Here is a 15348-nt window from a genome sequence, read left to right as displayed (position 1 = left end):
TTGTAACATACATATAAAGCATAGTATTTGTTTTTATTTCTTAAGTCAAAGGTATGGCAACATATTTATATTTAGTTATTTTGAGATTGGATAACTTCAGTTACACTGTGATGTTTTGCAGTTAACAGAAAAAAGGAGTATTTTTCATCATTTGTTGGCAGCTCATTCTACTACAAAAAAGTCAGAAAATCATATCGTGAATTCAGAATTGTGAATCAAATCAAAACATGAATAGAGTACATTGTTACCTTCCTAAAGCTCATAATTTTAGTTCATCATACCACTTCGGCCTCAGGGTGTACGGTTTTCTTCAGGGTGTATAAAGCCATATTCATTGGTAAAACAACTTGATAACGATTTTATCATATACCTATAAATATGTGCACGCAGAACACAATGCGCGTGCTCTCCCGTCACTCACTGCCTCCGGGGGTACGGATGTGGGACCCGCAAAGAATCCAAGTCATGGCCTACGGAGCTCTGCGGCTGCGGTTACCGGGACCATGCAGTGGGCGTAGTCTCTGGACCTGGTGTTGGAGTTGGATGCAGCTTGGCACAGCAGATAGGGGTGAGTGGCCCGCTGCGGCGCTTACCGAGCCCGCAGACTCAGTAAGCGCATCAGAGGCAGTGACAGCAATCGCGGTGATGCCGACCAGCCCGCCTGATAAGGACGCAGAACACAATGCGCTGTAAAAAAAAAAAAAAAAGCATGCAAAATTGCACTAAAAAAATTCGCGAAACTGCGAGGCCGCGAAAGGGAGTTACGTTCTAAAAATAACCCGTGATAGGCGAAATTCGCGAAGTAGTCAGCGTTATTTATTTTTTACAATTATTATAGATGTTTTAAGCCTGTAAAACCCCTCACTACACACTTCATACACTTTTCTCAAACAGGCATTAACATTTTCTCACTTTTCTCTCCTGTGTAAACATTCAAAGTTCAAACCTTTGAAAAAAAAAGAACGTTTTCCTATAAATAATTATGATGGCTCTTAGAACTAACAAATTTCATTTTAACGATCAACCTACGAGGTTTGACACGTAAGAAATTATTAATAGTGACTCAAAAGTATTTCACAGTTCCTCTGACCGCGCCTCTTCATCGTGGCGCCGCTCCGCTGTCCGGATTGGCTGATTACTCGGGTGGTATGAAAAATATTACCTGTCCGTGAAAAGGATGTATTGCTATTTATTCTTTAGTGTTTTATCCAATCATATTGGCGTATCATTTATAGGTATATGATAACGGTCTATACCATGGGATGACAAGTAAACATAACTTGGTGATTTTCAGGTGAATAAGATTTGATAATTCAATACTGTCCAAAGTACAAATGATCTCAGTACAAGAAAGGTCACCTCCAGAAGTGGTTTGGCAGATCAGATGTCATTGTGGCTTAATTCCAGTTTACTGTCAATGTGACCTGGTCATATAAAGGGTGTATAAGTGGTAAAAAAGTAAGGACGTAACCAAGGCCATGAAGGAAGACAAAGAAGGAAGTTTTCCCTGATAAGTCATGAAGTGTCCCTCACAAACTAAAGGAGAGACACAACAGGGCAGACTGTGCTCCCCGCACTCCTCTTGAAGGTCATAGGCTGACCCCCGCCCACACTGGCGCGTGTGTAGGGGCCAGGGGCCGCTGTCTCATTTAGAGTCCCTCTGGAGCAGGCCTGCGTGTGCGTCTAATATTTATTATGTGTTCACTTTGTTGACTGTGTGTGTATGTGTACATTTGCACGATTGCGTAGGACTGCAGTAGTGCCATTTTAATTCTACAAGTCCAATTCCCAGTGGAGGTATAAGTACTTGGAAGCCTTTCATGATGTGCATTTCCTGTCATAAATCAGAAGCCGAGGAATTCTCAGCTGAGCGTTAACACACTCTACAAAGAAAACAGAGGTGTAAACAGCACAGTCGGCCAACTCTGCACCCCCCCCCCCATAAGACATGACTCCAACTGATTATCCTGCATCAAAAGTTGAAAGAATGCTTCTGAAAATACTGAACAATTGTTTGATATTAATAGGTGTCCAAGGGGCAATAATTCTTAAATAAAAATAAAATCAAGTAAAACTATTTGTAGTATGTATTGGCTACAACATCGTAGAGTTTTCGGTTCATGGAAATTAGTTTTAAGGACAGTAGTGTAAGACAAGCAAATTCTACATTGTAACAACTATGCAAGTTTAGCATATTTCTGCATTTCTTTTGTTTAGGTTTGTGTATTTTTAAAAGCCTGTTTTAACTATTATGCATTGACTATTCTGCCAAAATAGTCATAATGATAACAAAAATGGCCAAATTTGCTCATTTTCTTCATGTTTTCAAAGTATAAACCCTTCATTTTCAGGAATAATAAGCTCAGAAAGTTAAAGACTATATTTGCCGGAGAATAACTCACACCAGACTAAAAGTTGAACCAGTCCAAAAATACCTCTTTGAGAGACATGGGATAAACGTATGTAAGTCACACTGACGTATAAGTGGCACAACAGTAAATATTAGTCACATTTACCACTTCATGCAACAAGCAGCAAAATAAGTTCAATCCACACATTATTTATTTATAAGGCACTCACAGCATCAAGGAGTAGAGCTAACTAGCTCATTAATGTCACTATAATAGGCACAAAACATGAGTAAATTGCTTCTTTAAACCACTGAACAGATGACCATAGGTGAGGTAGACAGGTAATGCAATTAAATGTTTGAAAACTCTTTTATAGTATATATTTAAATGATAATAAAATCACACGTACTTCTCTTTTCAGTTTCTGCACTGGACTCTTAAAAGCACTGCCCTTGTTGTTTCATACAGTCCAAATTTTTCTTACAGAAAAAACATTATTTCTTAAGAACAAAGAATAGTGTTTTTCTTCTTATTCTAATTCTACTTTATACTACTTCTTTAGAAGAAGGAGAACAACGAGATAGCATGTGCTATAATATATAAGCTTAAGTGTATGGGACAACTGGTTAGTCATGTCATTCAACCATCTCAACCAGAGCTGGTGCCACAACTGGAAGCTACCATTGGTGAATATGAGATGGCTGTGGTGACTCGTTCAATGTTTGCAGTGGATGGCTCCCTCCTCCTCTGCACTGACAAGGCATGCCTCATGAAATTTCAGTAAGGTATATCTTCTATTATACATTCCAATTCTACGGTAGTGTATACTAAAGTATATATAAATATCTAAAAAAAAAAAAGAAAAAGAAGAGAGAGCCACTTCGGTGCCTGGTCTTGAGAACCAGGGATGGTAGGTTGAAAAGCTTTTTATCCCATGGGAACACACGATATCATGCACACCATAGAAGAAGCTGTTCGTGCTCCACCCTTAGACAGTTTGGTGGTGGCCATTTTGAAAAGGGCTAAGAAAAAGGGGTTGCTTGACCCCAAAATCTGGGCCCTAAATTTTTTTCTTATTCTGACCCCTAATGGTATCAAATCTGCAAAAACTCAATTTCAACACTAAAATCTGATGGAATTACATCTGATCCTGCACCAATATGGAAAAAATTCACAGTGCTTTACTTTTTCCACATTTTTTTATGTTACAACCTTGCTCCAAAATGGAGTAAATAAATTTTTCCCCTCTACATTTTAGTCACAACACCTCATAATGACAACATAATTTTTTTTTGCAAATTAAAAAAAAAAAAAACACAAAACTACATGTACACTGAACAAAATTTGCTGCCATTTTTCATGAGCTGAACTCAAAGATCTAAAACATTTTCTATATACACAAAAGACCTACTTCTCTCAAATATTGTTTACAAATCTGTCTAAATCTGCATTAGTGAGCACTTCTTTGCTGAGATAATCCATCCCACCTCACAGGTGTGGAATATCAAGATGCTGATTAAACAGCATGAGGTGTACCTTAGGCTGGCCACAATAAAAAGAAAAATAATTCAGAAACTGAACAAGTTGAAAAAAAAAAAAACTGACACCACCCCAAAACACTTCAATTTAAGTGCATGAACTAAACACATACTCCTGACATTTGATCACATCAAATTTAGCTTATGAAAAGCCACTTCTAACAGGACTTTGACCTTGCAATTTTTTTACAAAGTAAAATTTTGTGGAAATGGAAACTTTTGTTGGTGAAGATCTGCACTCTATGAGTGCAGTGCTCCAGTTCTACAGTGTCACTGTTGACAGTGTTTTTTTTTTTTAAAGGTTGTTGGTGTGTTCCCCACTTAATTTATGGAGAAAAATGGGAACTGAGAATTGTTGTTGAAATATTAAAATTGCATATGTTTTTAATACTATGAGTCAATTGTGGCTCATAGCAGAGTGATATATACAACCCCTGGCAATAATTATGGAATCACCGGCCTCGGAGGATGTTCATTCAGTTGTTTAATTTTGTAGAAAAAAGCAGATCACAGACATGACACAAAACTAAAGTCATTTCAAATGGCAACTTTCTGGCTTTAAGAAACACTATAAGAAATCAGGAAAAATAATTGTGGCAGTCAGTAACAGTTGCTTTTTTAGACCAAACAGAGGGAAAAAAAAAATATGGACTCACTCAATTCTGAGGAATAAATTATGGAATCACCCTGTAAATTTTCATCCCCAAAACTAACACCTGCATCATATCAGATCTGCTCGTTAGTCTGCATCTAAAAGGAGTGATCAGACCTTGGAGAGCTGTTGCACCAAGTGGACTGACATGAATCATGGCTCCAACACGAGAGATGTCAATTGAAACAAAGGAGAGGATTATCAAACTCTTAAAAGAGGGTAAATCATCACACAATGTTGCAAAAGATGTTGGTTGTTCACAGTCAGCTGTGTCTAAACTCTGGACCAAATACAAACAACATGGGAAGGTTGTTAAAGGCAACATACTGGTAGACCAAGGAAGACATCAAAGCGTCAAGACAGAAAACTTAAAGCAATGTGTCTCAAAAATCGAAAATGCACAACAAAATAAACAAGGAACGAATGGGAGGAAACTGGAGTCAACGTCTGTGACCGAACTGTAAGAAACCGCCTAAAGGAAATGGGATTTACATACAGAAAAGCTAAACGAAAGCCATCATTAACACCTAAACAGAAAAAAACAAGGTTACAATGGGCTAAGGAAAAGCAATCGTGGACTGTAGATGACTGGATGAAAGTTATATTCAGTGATGAATCTCGAATATGCATTGGGCAAGGTGATGATGCTGGAACTTTTGTTTGGTGCCATTCCAATGAGATTTATAAAGATGACTGCCTGAAGAGAACATGTAAATTTCCACAGTCATTGATGATATGGGACTGCATGTCAGGTAAAGGCACTGGGGAGATGGCTGTCATTACATCATCAATAAATGCACAAGTTTACGTTGATATTTTGATCACTTTTCTTATCCCATCAATTGAAAGGATGTTTGGGGATGATGAAATCATTTTTCAAGATGATAATGCATCTTGCCATAGAGCAAAAACTGTGAAAACATTCCTTGTAAAAAGACACATAGGGTCAATGTCATGGCCTGAAAATAGTCCGGATCTTAATCCAATTGAAAATCTTTGGTGGAAGTTGAAGAAAATGGTCCATGACAAGGCTCCAACCTGCAAAGCTGATCTGGCAACAGCAATCAGAGAAAGTTGGAGCCAGATTGATGAAGAGTACTGTTTGTCACTCATTAAGTCCATGCCTCAGAGACTGCAAGCTGTTATAAAAGCCAGAGGTGGTGCAACAAAATGCTAGTGATGTGTTGGAGCATTTTTTTGTTTTTCATGATTCCATAATTTTTTCCTCAGAATTGAGTGAGTCCATATTTTTTTCCCTCTGCTTGGTCTAAAAAAGTAACCGTTACTGACTGCCACAATTTTTTTCCTGATTTCTTATAGTGTTTCGTAGAGCCAGAAAGTTGCCATTTTAAATGACTTTAGTTTTGTGTCATGTCTGTGAGCTGCTTTTTTTCTACAAAATTAAACAACTGAATGAACATCCTCCGAGGCCGGTGATTCCATAATCTTTGCCAGGGGTTGTACATATACACAAACAAAACAAGGCTAAGTGCAGAAGTGAAGTGGGCAATGAAGTAATGGAGTTAAATATATTATGGTCTGCCCTGTGATAGACTGACATCCTGTCCAGGCTTTACACCACCTCATGCCCTATGACTGCTGGGATAGCCCCCCCCCCCATGACCCTTAATTTAAGTAACTGGGAACAGAAATTGCAGAAATTGCATGGATGGATGGATGGATAGATGGATGGATGGATGCTAGCATGTTACAGGGTTTGGACAGGAGGTAATCTTGGAAGTGATGGGTCTTCAAGAGTTTTTTTAAAGATCGGGGAAATTGCTCATACTCTGATAGCAACTGGTAGCTCAGTCCAGCATCACGGAGTTGTGACTGGAAGCAGTCTGGTGTGAGATCACCTTGTGTGTAAGGAATGCAATGCCAGACAGAGTTCTTGTGAGGTATATAGTGGCAGAGAGAGTACAAGCTTGTATGATTGAGTTCAAATAGCTGGGTGAGGATCCAGCAGTCACACTGTAAACCAGCATTAGTGGCTTCAATTTGATTCAGGCTGCTATGGGGAGCCAGTAGAAGCCAATGAACAGTGGGGTAACGTAACTTTTTGGGTTGATTGAATGCCAGGAGCACCTCCATATTCTGGATCATCTATAAGGGTTACATTGCGCATGCCAGGAGTCATGCTAGAAGGGCATTGCAGTAGTGGAGGCAAGAGATGGCCTGTACCAAGAGCTGGATAGTATACTGACTTTGGTGGTATACAGACTTTTCATATACTGTAAAGAGTAAAGCAGCAAGAAGGATCTATGGCCATCAGATATGATAGCCAGCATTAGTATGAGTGAGATATAGAGAGTCAATATAACATCACATGTTAAGTACTGTATATGAAATTAAACAGTGGAGGGAAGTGGGTGCAAGGTACAGGAGGTCAATAATTTTGATCAGGTCTGTATTTAAATGGTCCTTCCTGCACACCTGCCCACTATTAATCCAAATCAGTGCAATCCAAGTGAAGAAGAAATCAGAGCAGAATGCATACAAGCAAACAGGGACAGGTGGAAGGAATGGAAACTGAAGAGTTGGCTTGAGTGAGTTGGTGTGTGGCCCTGCCTGTTAACCACGTACAGCCTGGCAGTGAGGGCGAGATGAGTCTCTGTTAAAGTCTGAGATGCATGCCAACAAAGTCAACTAGTGAGAACAATGTCTCCGGTCCCTTATCTCACCCTGGAGCCTCCAATTTTCTCCTCATGCATGTATGTGTGGGTGGGTGTGTTTGTGTAGCAGAAGAGGATGCACAGGAAGACCACTAATTAAAAATAATTGGGAGTAATTTCATAAACACAGTGCAACAAGGGAAATATATTTAATCAGGCGCAGTCATTAGCCTAACATGTTCCTCTTTCCCCTGGAAGCAGTGCCTATGAGAGAGAAGAAGAAGAAGGAAGTAAAAGAGAACGAGAGAGAAAGAAAGTGCAAATGAAGATTTAAAAAAAAAAAACTGAAGAAAAACGTCTGAGACATACAGAGACGAAGAGTTGGTGGCCAGCGTTTTGTGTGATCTCTTTCATGTCCCGTCGCTGGTCAGAGCTGCTGTGCCAACACAAACAGTGGCACTGCGGAGGTCCGACCCTCCCACCGCTCCCCCGTTCCTTGAACCTATGCACACCCCACTGACAGTATGAATAACAAAACCAATGTGTTTCTGAGGAGAGGGAGAGAAGACACGCAAGAAACCACGGCAGTCCCATTAAATGCACATCTTGCTCTGAAAGTTATTTTGTGGCATTTACATTCTTCCGGTCTCCTGTCAGAGCTGCCAGTGAGTCACAACAACTGCCAGCTAGGAGCACACTGACCAATCACAGAGATAAGTGCATCCTGGGGTGGAGAAAGAAGATGACTTGACTCGCCAGCTGCAGGATGACAACAGAAGATGAAAAAATAAAAAGAGAAGTTGGAGGTTTGATGCACCACCAAAGAAAACAGGTCGACCAGACTGGTTGGAACCTGAAAACAAAAGCACACTGTAAAGGAGTCTTAGGAACACCATGGATCAGTGGCTTCTCTAGATGTACACTGTGCCTTTCCGTGGCAACCTGTATTTTACAATAATTTAATCCATCTAGGCCAATTGCACAGAAAATTGGCAGCATAGTTTCAAAATCACACTTCAGACTGTAAATCATTTCATTCAAAGAGTCCACTTTCATCCTTTTCAAGTCTAAGAAGCTTCCCAAACCTTTCTACTTCACTGTCTCACCAGTACTGATGCAAATTGTCTATCGAGAAGCAAAGCAGGGTTCTTTCTTAAAAAAGTTTTAAAACTAGGAAAATATTTGACTGTGCAAACAGAGTAGCGAGTAAAGCCACAAAAACATTCAGAGCAACTCCTGGAGACTGCTGTGGCACTGTCAGCATCAACAAAAGATGAGTCGTCTAGTGAAATGTCTCAATACTTCAATCACTGCTGTGCGGGTGGACACAGCCTTTCGTCAGCAAGAACGATCAAACACATGCTGCTGTTTGGAAACACTACAGTTTTAAGACATCAGACATGGACAACCACAAACACTGTGCAACATTTGTATCATGGTGGTGTCTGCACCACAACACAGTATGACCAATTTCTGTCAGAATGAGAAATTTAATCACAAAAATCAGACGTGTCAACACACACATATTATATATATAGCCAAGTGGACTCTGTGTGTGTGTGGCTTTGAGCATGGAGAAACTGGGGAGAGCTGCCATTTGCCATTTGGCATGATTATGTATTTTGAGTCAAAGATGCACGCTGCCAAAACATAAAGCTGATAGGACTCATATTTTTGAAGAAATTAGCGATATTAGCTAACAATAGTGAAAATGGACGTTGTGTTGCAATGCACCATGGGAGTTTGGGGTTTTAAATGTTACTGTGGTTCATGTTAGTTTAACAGTGCTGTTATTGTTATTGATTTATTGTGTTTCTGCAGTTCAATTGATTTAGTCAGTTTAGTTAAGTGTCATGTTGCCATTACCATGAGTGAAAACTTGGTGCAGTTTCAGAAGAGGTGTAGAGGTGTGGTGTGATTCTTCTGCCACCATGTCTTCGTGGCTGTGCATTAATAAATGCACTTGCTTGCGGCAGAGATCAGACAAGACAAAAAGCTCTGCATGGGTGTATACATATAGCATCAATTATGGAGAAACGGGACAGCTGACATTTGTTGTTTGGTATGTTTATTTATTTTGGGTCAAGGATGAAAGTCACCAAAATGGAATGTTGATAGGACTAATATTTTTGGAGAAACTATAGATATTAGCTAACAACACTGAACAATGGACTTTGATAATTACATTCTGGATTCACACATCGTTCTAGCAGGGGGAGGTAAATCATTAATATTAAGTGTGTGTGCATGCTTGATTTTATTTAGTAAATTCAAAGTAAGCACTATAATTTAAATACGCTCAAAAGACAAACAGAAGTAATATTAAAATAAAAACGATCATAATAATAATAGTGTGTATTGATAACAACAACAAAACAATTTATGAATACATTAAGACAGTAAATTAACATAAAAAAAATTATATAATTAGCAGGAAATAAAGGGCTGAGTTCTCTTCTAAAACTGTTGAGGTCTGAAGTCTAAGGTTCTAAAAGCATTCTGGACTCAAATGCCAATCCAACTCATTATAGAACTTTGCATAATTTATGCAAAGTTTCTACCCCCAAATTACCCAAAAATCTGTTGAAAAAACCCCAGTGCAAGTTGTGTTGACCAGTGATACATCTTTTCAAACAAACATGTTGAACATGAAACAAATATGGCATGCACACATATTATTCTGGCATGTAGACAGATAAACTAGATTTACATTTCCAGAATTAAAATGTGTCCAGGATTTAGTGTCATTTGATGATAGCTTTATGCTAGAGTCAAAGAAACAGTATTATTAGAATTGTTTGATGGGAACTGTTACCATACCATGATGTGCACATATTTCTTGCCTACTGATTCCTTTAATTTAGGCAGCTTAATTCATGTTTGCAATGTGGCATGATATTACAATGATCCAAGGTAATGAATGTATGTAGTTGTATATGTATATAATGTATATGTTTTCTTGAAACACTGCCCACAAAATTATGTGATAGCTTCTGATGTATTTGCATGCTTGTTTTCAGCTGACATGATGCTGATTTGCAAAATTGCTCGACTTTTGCTGATGTCGAACTGAGCATTACTTGACTTGAAATTTCATGCTCCCAGACTTAAAAAAAAAAAATGGGTTGGGATATTTAGGCAGGGTCGGGCGAGTGACTGGAAATAAAGTTTTTTTGACAGTCCTAATTAAAATTGTGCCCATGTTTTATACATTTTGGTATTACAATAGCCTTTGCCTAAAGTTGTAATACCAGTCTTTAAGGTGTGTAGGCCTTAATTATGCATGAGTATTTTATCATTTGCATGCTTTATTTATTTACAAGTCTGTCATTGTTTGAAGGCTTATCAGGAACATGAAGATGAAACTTGTGTCCAAACACTGGCTTGGATTGATGTGTGCTTCCTATGTACTTCTGACTTATCATGGTTTGACAATATAGTGTCAATATTATTTATAGTGCCTCGTAGGTGTTCTTGCTGTTTACATATCCCGTTTTATAATTCGCACAGAGGTACTTGCATTTTACATCTTGTAACTTGTATTTTAGGCTCACTTGGAAGAGGGAGGGCATTGGACTTTTAGTGTGACATCCAGGTGACAGGCATGGATGGAAGTACTACCTCCTAGTGTAGCAATTCAGATGTGAGAGTGAAGCTGAGGTTTACCTGCCATGGAAATGTAATTTCTACCCTGGTTCTTTTTGCAATTTACTGCCCCTTACCAAGAACAAAAACATTGCATTCCTCATTTTGGATTTATTAAAGATCACAGCAAAAACCCAAGCCTGGGACCCTCACAAATAGTGTCCATCTTGTGAAAAAAGCCAGAAAAGAGCTCACACAACACTTTTATACAATGAGGCAGTACAGTAGCTTGGTTTGTCTCACATTTCTAATGTTACTGGCTCTCACCCAACAGGGGGAGTTCTCCCTGTATCTGGACATACACATGATTGTTGGGAGTTAAACTTAACTCTTAACTTTAAACCAGGTCTCAAAAAACTTCCAAACAGATAACGCAGACAAACACTTGATAACTAACATAAAATAAGGAATTAGCACAGATATTATCTAACAGTAACTTCTGAGTTATGCCAGAGGCAGGCCAGAAGACAAGCTTACAATTACAGATGGCAGACAATAACCGGTGTCGCAGACCGAACGGCCCCCACCTAAAATTGGTCCACCCTGCCTTCACTGCACGTGTCATTAGCCACAGTTCACAGATTATCACGTCGTTCTGCTTCAAATTGCACTCCAGTCATCATCTATCTCAGCAACAGCATATCTGAAGATTTTGCACAATAATCATTTCCACATAAATTCAGCATTATTTCCACGATAAAAGAATCACAGAACCACAGCTACATGACTGCTCGCTGATGTATTCACTGCATGTCGGACATTTCAAAGCTTCACAGAGTTTTGCCTCATTCTAGTTCAGAGTATCCCGAGGCAACCAGAGGACATTATTAGGAAATATTTACAGTGACACAGGCAACATAAATGCTATGAACTGCTGAGTGTGACAGCGAAGAGTTTAATGCAAACAGTATAGTAAGCTCCAATTCCAAAGGTATTGGCTGTTCCAGTGTGGTGTTGAGTACCTGGTGATTCATCCCTTGAAGGTAAAGGATGTGCAAAGCCTGAGATGTAGTATGAAGATCAGCCTTTTGGAATGCCTGGTTGTAACCCGCACCCAGACGTCACCACAGACAAGAGGTGCGTTTTATGGCAATATGCAATCTACTAGCAGACGAGGACTGAACAATACAAGATCTTGTTTTATTGATAGATAGTACATTTTTTTGTAGTCCATAGATGATATTACACATGAATTTCCCTCAGCACATGGGAACCATAATAAATTATAGCTTTCGGTTTCTATTTAGCCTTCCATCCATTGAATTTGTCAAGTGGTTTCTGGATGAAATTAGACACTGAAGCCAGCATCACAAAACCTTGTCTTCTTTACCAAGGCAGGATACTACCCCATAACATGAAAAATAGGTTTTTAAAAACAGGTTGTTATTGACAATATCATTTTTTATAGGTCCAGAATAAACAAATATAGGTTTCAAATGTTATCTGATTGCTAACAGCCAAAGCCGCAGCTTCTGAACAACAATATTGTTGAGGGGACAATCGCATTTGATCAAATCCTTATTCAATCCTCAATCCTCCTCAAATCCTTATGTCAACCTTCTAACAAAACATATGTTATGACCACCTCTGCCCAGATGCAATGTCTGGACAATCAAACCCAAAAAAATCTGAAAGATGCGTGAATGCTTTTTGATGACATGAATCATGAAGTATCACACCAGCATGTGTAAGGTTTTTCAAAATCAGTAATTTATGAAGGTTTTTTTATTGGCAAAAATAGTAACTCGAACATGTAGTGAAAGAACAGAGAAACCTTACTGCCACTGTTGATGTTTTCTTTGATATGTAGTCTACTTCAATACCTTTTCAATTTACAGTTCTGCACAAAATTTACAGTACATGTCGCACATTTTTTTAAACGTCCCGTTAGCAAGGACAACATAAAAGTACTCATGATTGTAAGACTCTCCACCACACATGTGCTAATCATTAGTGATCGCTGATGTATTTTATTCCTCTCACTCTGAGCGTTAGCGGTGCATTTCCGGAACACATCTCACTCTGCAATTCTCTGCATTGTTTTGGTGCGTGGCGTACATTTTAGAATGAGCAGCAACATCCCAATGAACTGACAGACAGAGTGAAACAAACCTGCTCCATCTGAAAACGAAGCTTCTGAGCTTCGTTCGAAAGCGATGGCTTGGTTTAGCAGAGAGGAGATGACACTTCACCCCGAAACTCTTAACTTTTCAGTGTGTCGGATTTGGAACCTAAAGTGTGGTGACTTGCTGTTTGTGTGGATGCTGGTTTATTGAAGCTGTGTACAAGGATGTGGGATGCTGTTTTTAACAGCGTCCTGACACGGAGATGGCTTTGTTCCATTGGAAAAAGCCAGAATACAGTAATTCTTCCAGGAGTTTAATGGATTTAAGGGTCCATTCCCGGTGAAATCATCAGCTGCCTCACCAGATCACCGACTCGGATTGTCATGATTTTTTTTTTTTTTTTTTTGCAAGTACCTACATATGTCTGATGAACACATGCAAAATATTTCTGCTTAATTCTAAATAGTTTTTTAGATATAAGTTTTTGATAAGGGTACCACACAATCTATTTTTCACTTGTGAATGCATTGTGAGCTTTCTTTCATTTTTTAAAAAGGCATTATCGCAGCTAAAAATGTAGAATAAAGCTAAAATTTGGAATACATTCCTATTTGGGCACCCCAGATACGTAGTAAATTTCAAAAAATGGGATACAGAGCTAATTTCTCCTTCTGTAGCATCACAAAAATGGTAATTTCAAAGAGCGTACTAAAGAAGGGATTCAATGGATAATCTTCATATTGTAGAATACACATATCTGGGTACTAGTTTATGTGTGTAAAACATTGTGGCCATAACTTGAAGGTTTTTGAATATTGACCTCTTGAAATCGAAACATGATCATAGAATGTCAAAAATAGCCTCCAGTCTCTTTATGTTTGACCATGTAGCAAGAAATATTTGGGCTAAGAATATTTGCATGTGGTTCATCAGACATTGTGGGTACTTGTAAAAAAAAAAAAAAAAAAAATCACGAGAATCTGAGTCGGTGACCCCGGGAAGATTTGGAAAATTCTGATGATTTCACACGGAATGACCCTTACATGTGCCACAATCGTGAGAGAACTAAAGGAAGGAGCTGCAGCCAGTGATCGCGCGTGCAAGCTTGCACGCGTGTGTGCGGGCTTTGATCGTGCAGAGTGTTACATTTTGAAATAATTGTTTGGTCGCTAAATTCTTGTCTCCAACTACTCTCCAACAGTTGCACCCAGTGAGCTAGTACCCTAAATGGAACACCTGTCAGAGAGGTAGTAACAGCTCCAAGTGTAATCAGCTTTAAAAACAGATCTTAGTAAACAGGTCTGTTGACTTACCTTTACTGCACAATCACCGAGTCAACTGACTCTCTTTTTAAAATTCTGTTGGAACTTACACTCTGAAGGAGTTACATGCTACAGTGGCTGTGATTGGAGAAACTGCATCAACTTTGGCCTGTTATTTCATCAATTACAACTTTATGATCAGCAACACAGAGAAAGACAATTCAAAACAAAAGAGAAATATAGACTCATGTCTGTTCCTCAAAGTCAAATTTCCTTCTTTTTAATAATGGCAGTCTTTCTGTCATTCTACCATCATAATCATCATTGTGTCTTGATAGTTTCTCTCACTTGTATCCTCGGCAGATGTACCACATTGTTGCTGTCAGCTGCCCCAGTTACTCAGTAGCTAAGTAATAATCAGGACCTACTTTGCTTTACCCCTGAGATCTGATTGGATCAGGCGTACTATACTGTGCCATAATCTTCCCATTTGTTAATAGTTGATTTAACTGAAGTCCAAAGCACATTCACAGAGTTTGACAATCTAATATATCCATCCTTCAAGTTATTAAAACCAAACAACTGTAAAAGTAATCATTTTGCTGTGTAATAATGTAGAGTGCAAGTACTTGGCATATCCATTATTTTGTGGGCTCTAATGGTTAATTTAGATCATGAGATTTGTTTTTGCTTCAAGATAAAGAGCATTTTTTAATAAAGACTGCTGTTTTAGTTTTAATATGATGTGGAGGGGAACAAATAAAAAAAAAAATAAAACACATACTGGTCCCAGTATTTAAGTAACTTTTACAGGCACTGTGACTTGGACCACAACTGAACAGAAGATCAACAGTAACTGGTTGGAGATATTTACAACCTGCACACATCACAACGCACACAATCCATGTACACCACAGACTGAATGGACAGCAGCCAATCAGCCTCCAGGAAGTTTCTCAGCCAATCACATTGTTTGTGGCTCTCTCTGCATTGTTTACCATAACCAAACCCGCTCGTTCCACATGTCATGTTACCCTTGGAGAACTCAGTTTAAGAACTCATTTCCCAATCTGCCATAAGCACAGTTATTTACTTGGGAAAAATGCTGCTTTAGCTGTTAATGTGCAAAGAGGAAAAGCAGCGCACACAGTATTGAAGAGATACGGTCTACAGAGCAAATATGTGATGCAGAAAAAACAATATACTCACACTTGTAATA

At 38.8% G+C, this 15348-nt stretch overlaps 1 protein-coding gene across 1 annotated transcript in view; it reads right to left on the bottom strand.

Moving 5' to 3' along the window:
* Positions 1-15348, bottom strand: part of scfd2 (sec1 family domain containing 2) — a 354011-nt gene that overhangs the window by 195968 nt on the left and 142695 nt on the right. The window lies entirely within an intron of this gene.

Source organism: Thalassophryne amazonica, chromosome 10 (genome assembly GCF_902500255.1).
Source record: "Thalassophryne amazonica chromosome 10, fThaAma1.1, whole genome shotgun sequence".
NCBI lineage: Eukaryota > Metazoa > Chordata > Actinopteri > Batrachoidiformes > Batrachoididae > Thalassophryne > Thalassophryne amazonica.
This window is presented reverse-complemented; position numbering and strand designations above follow the sequence as displayed.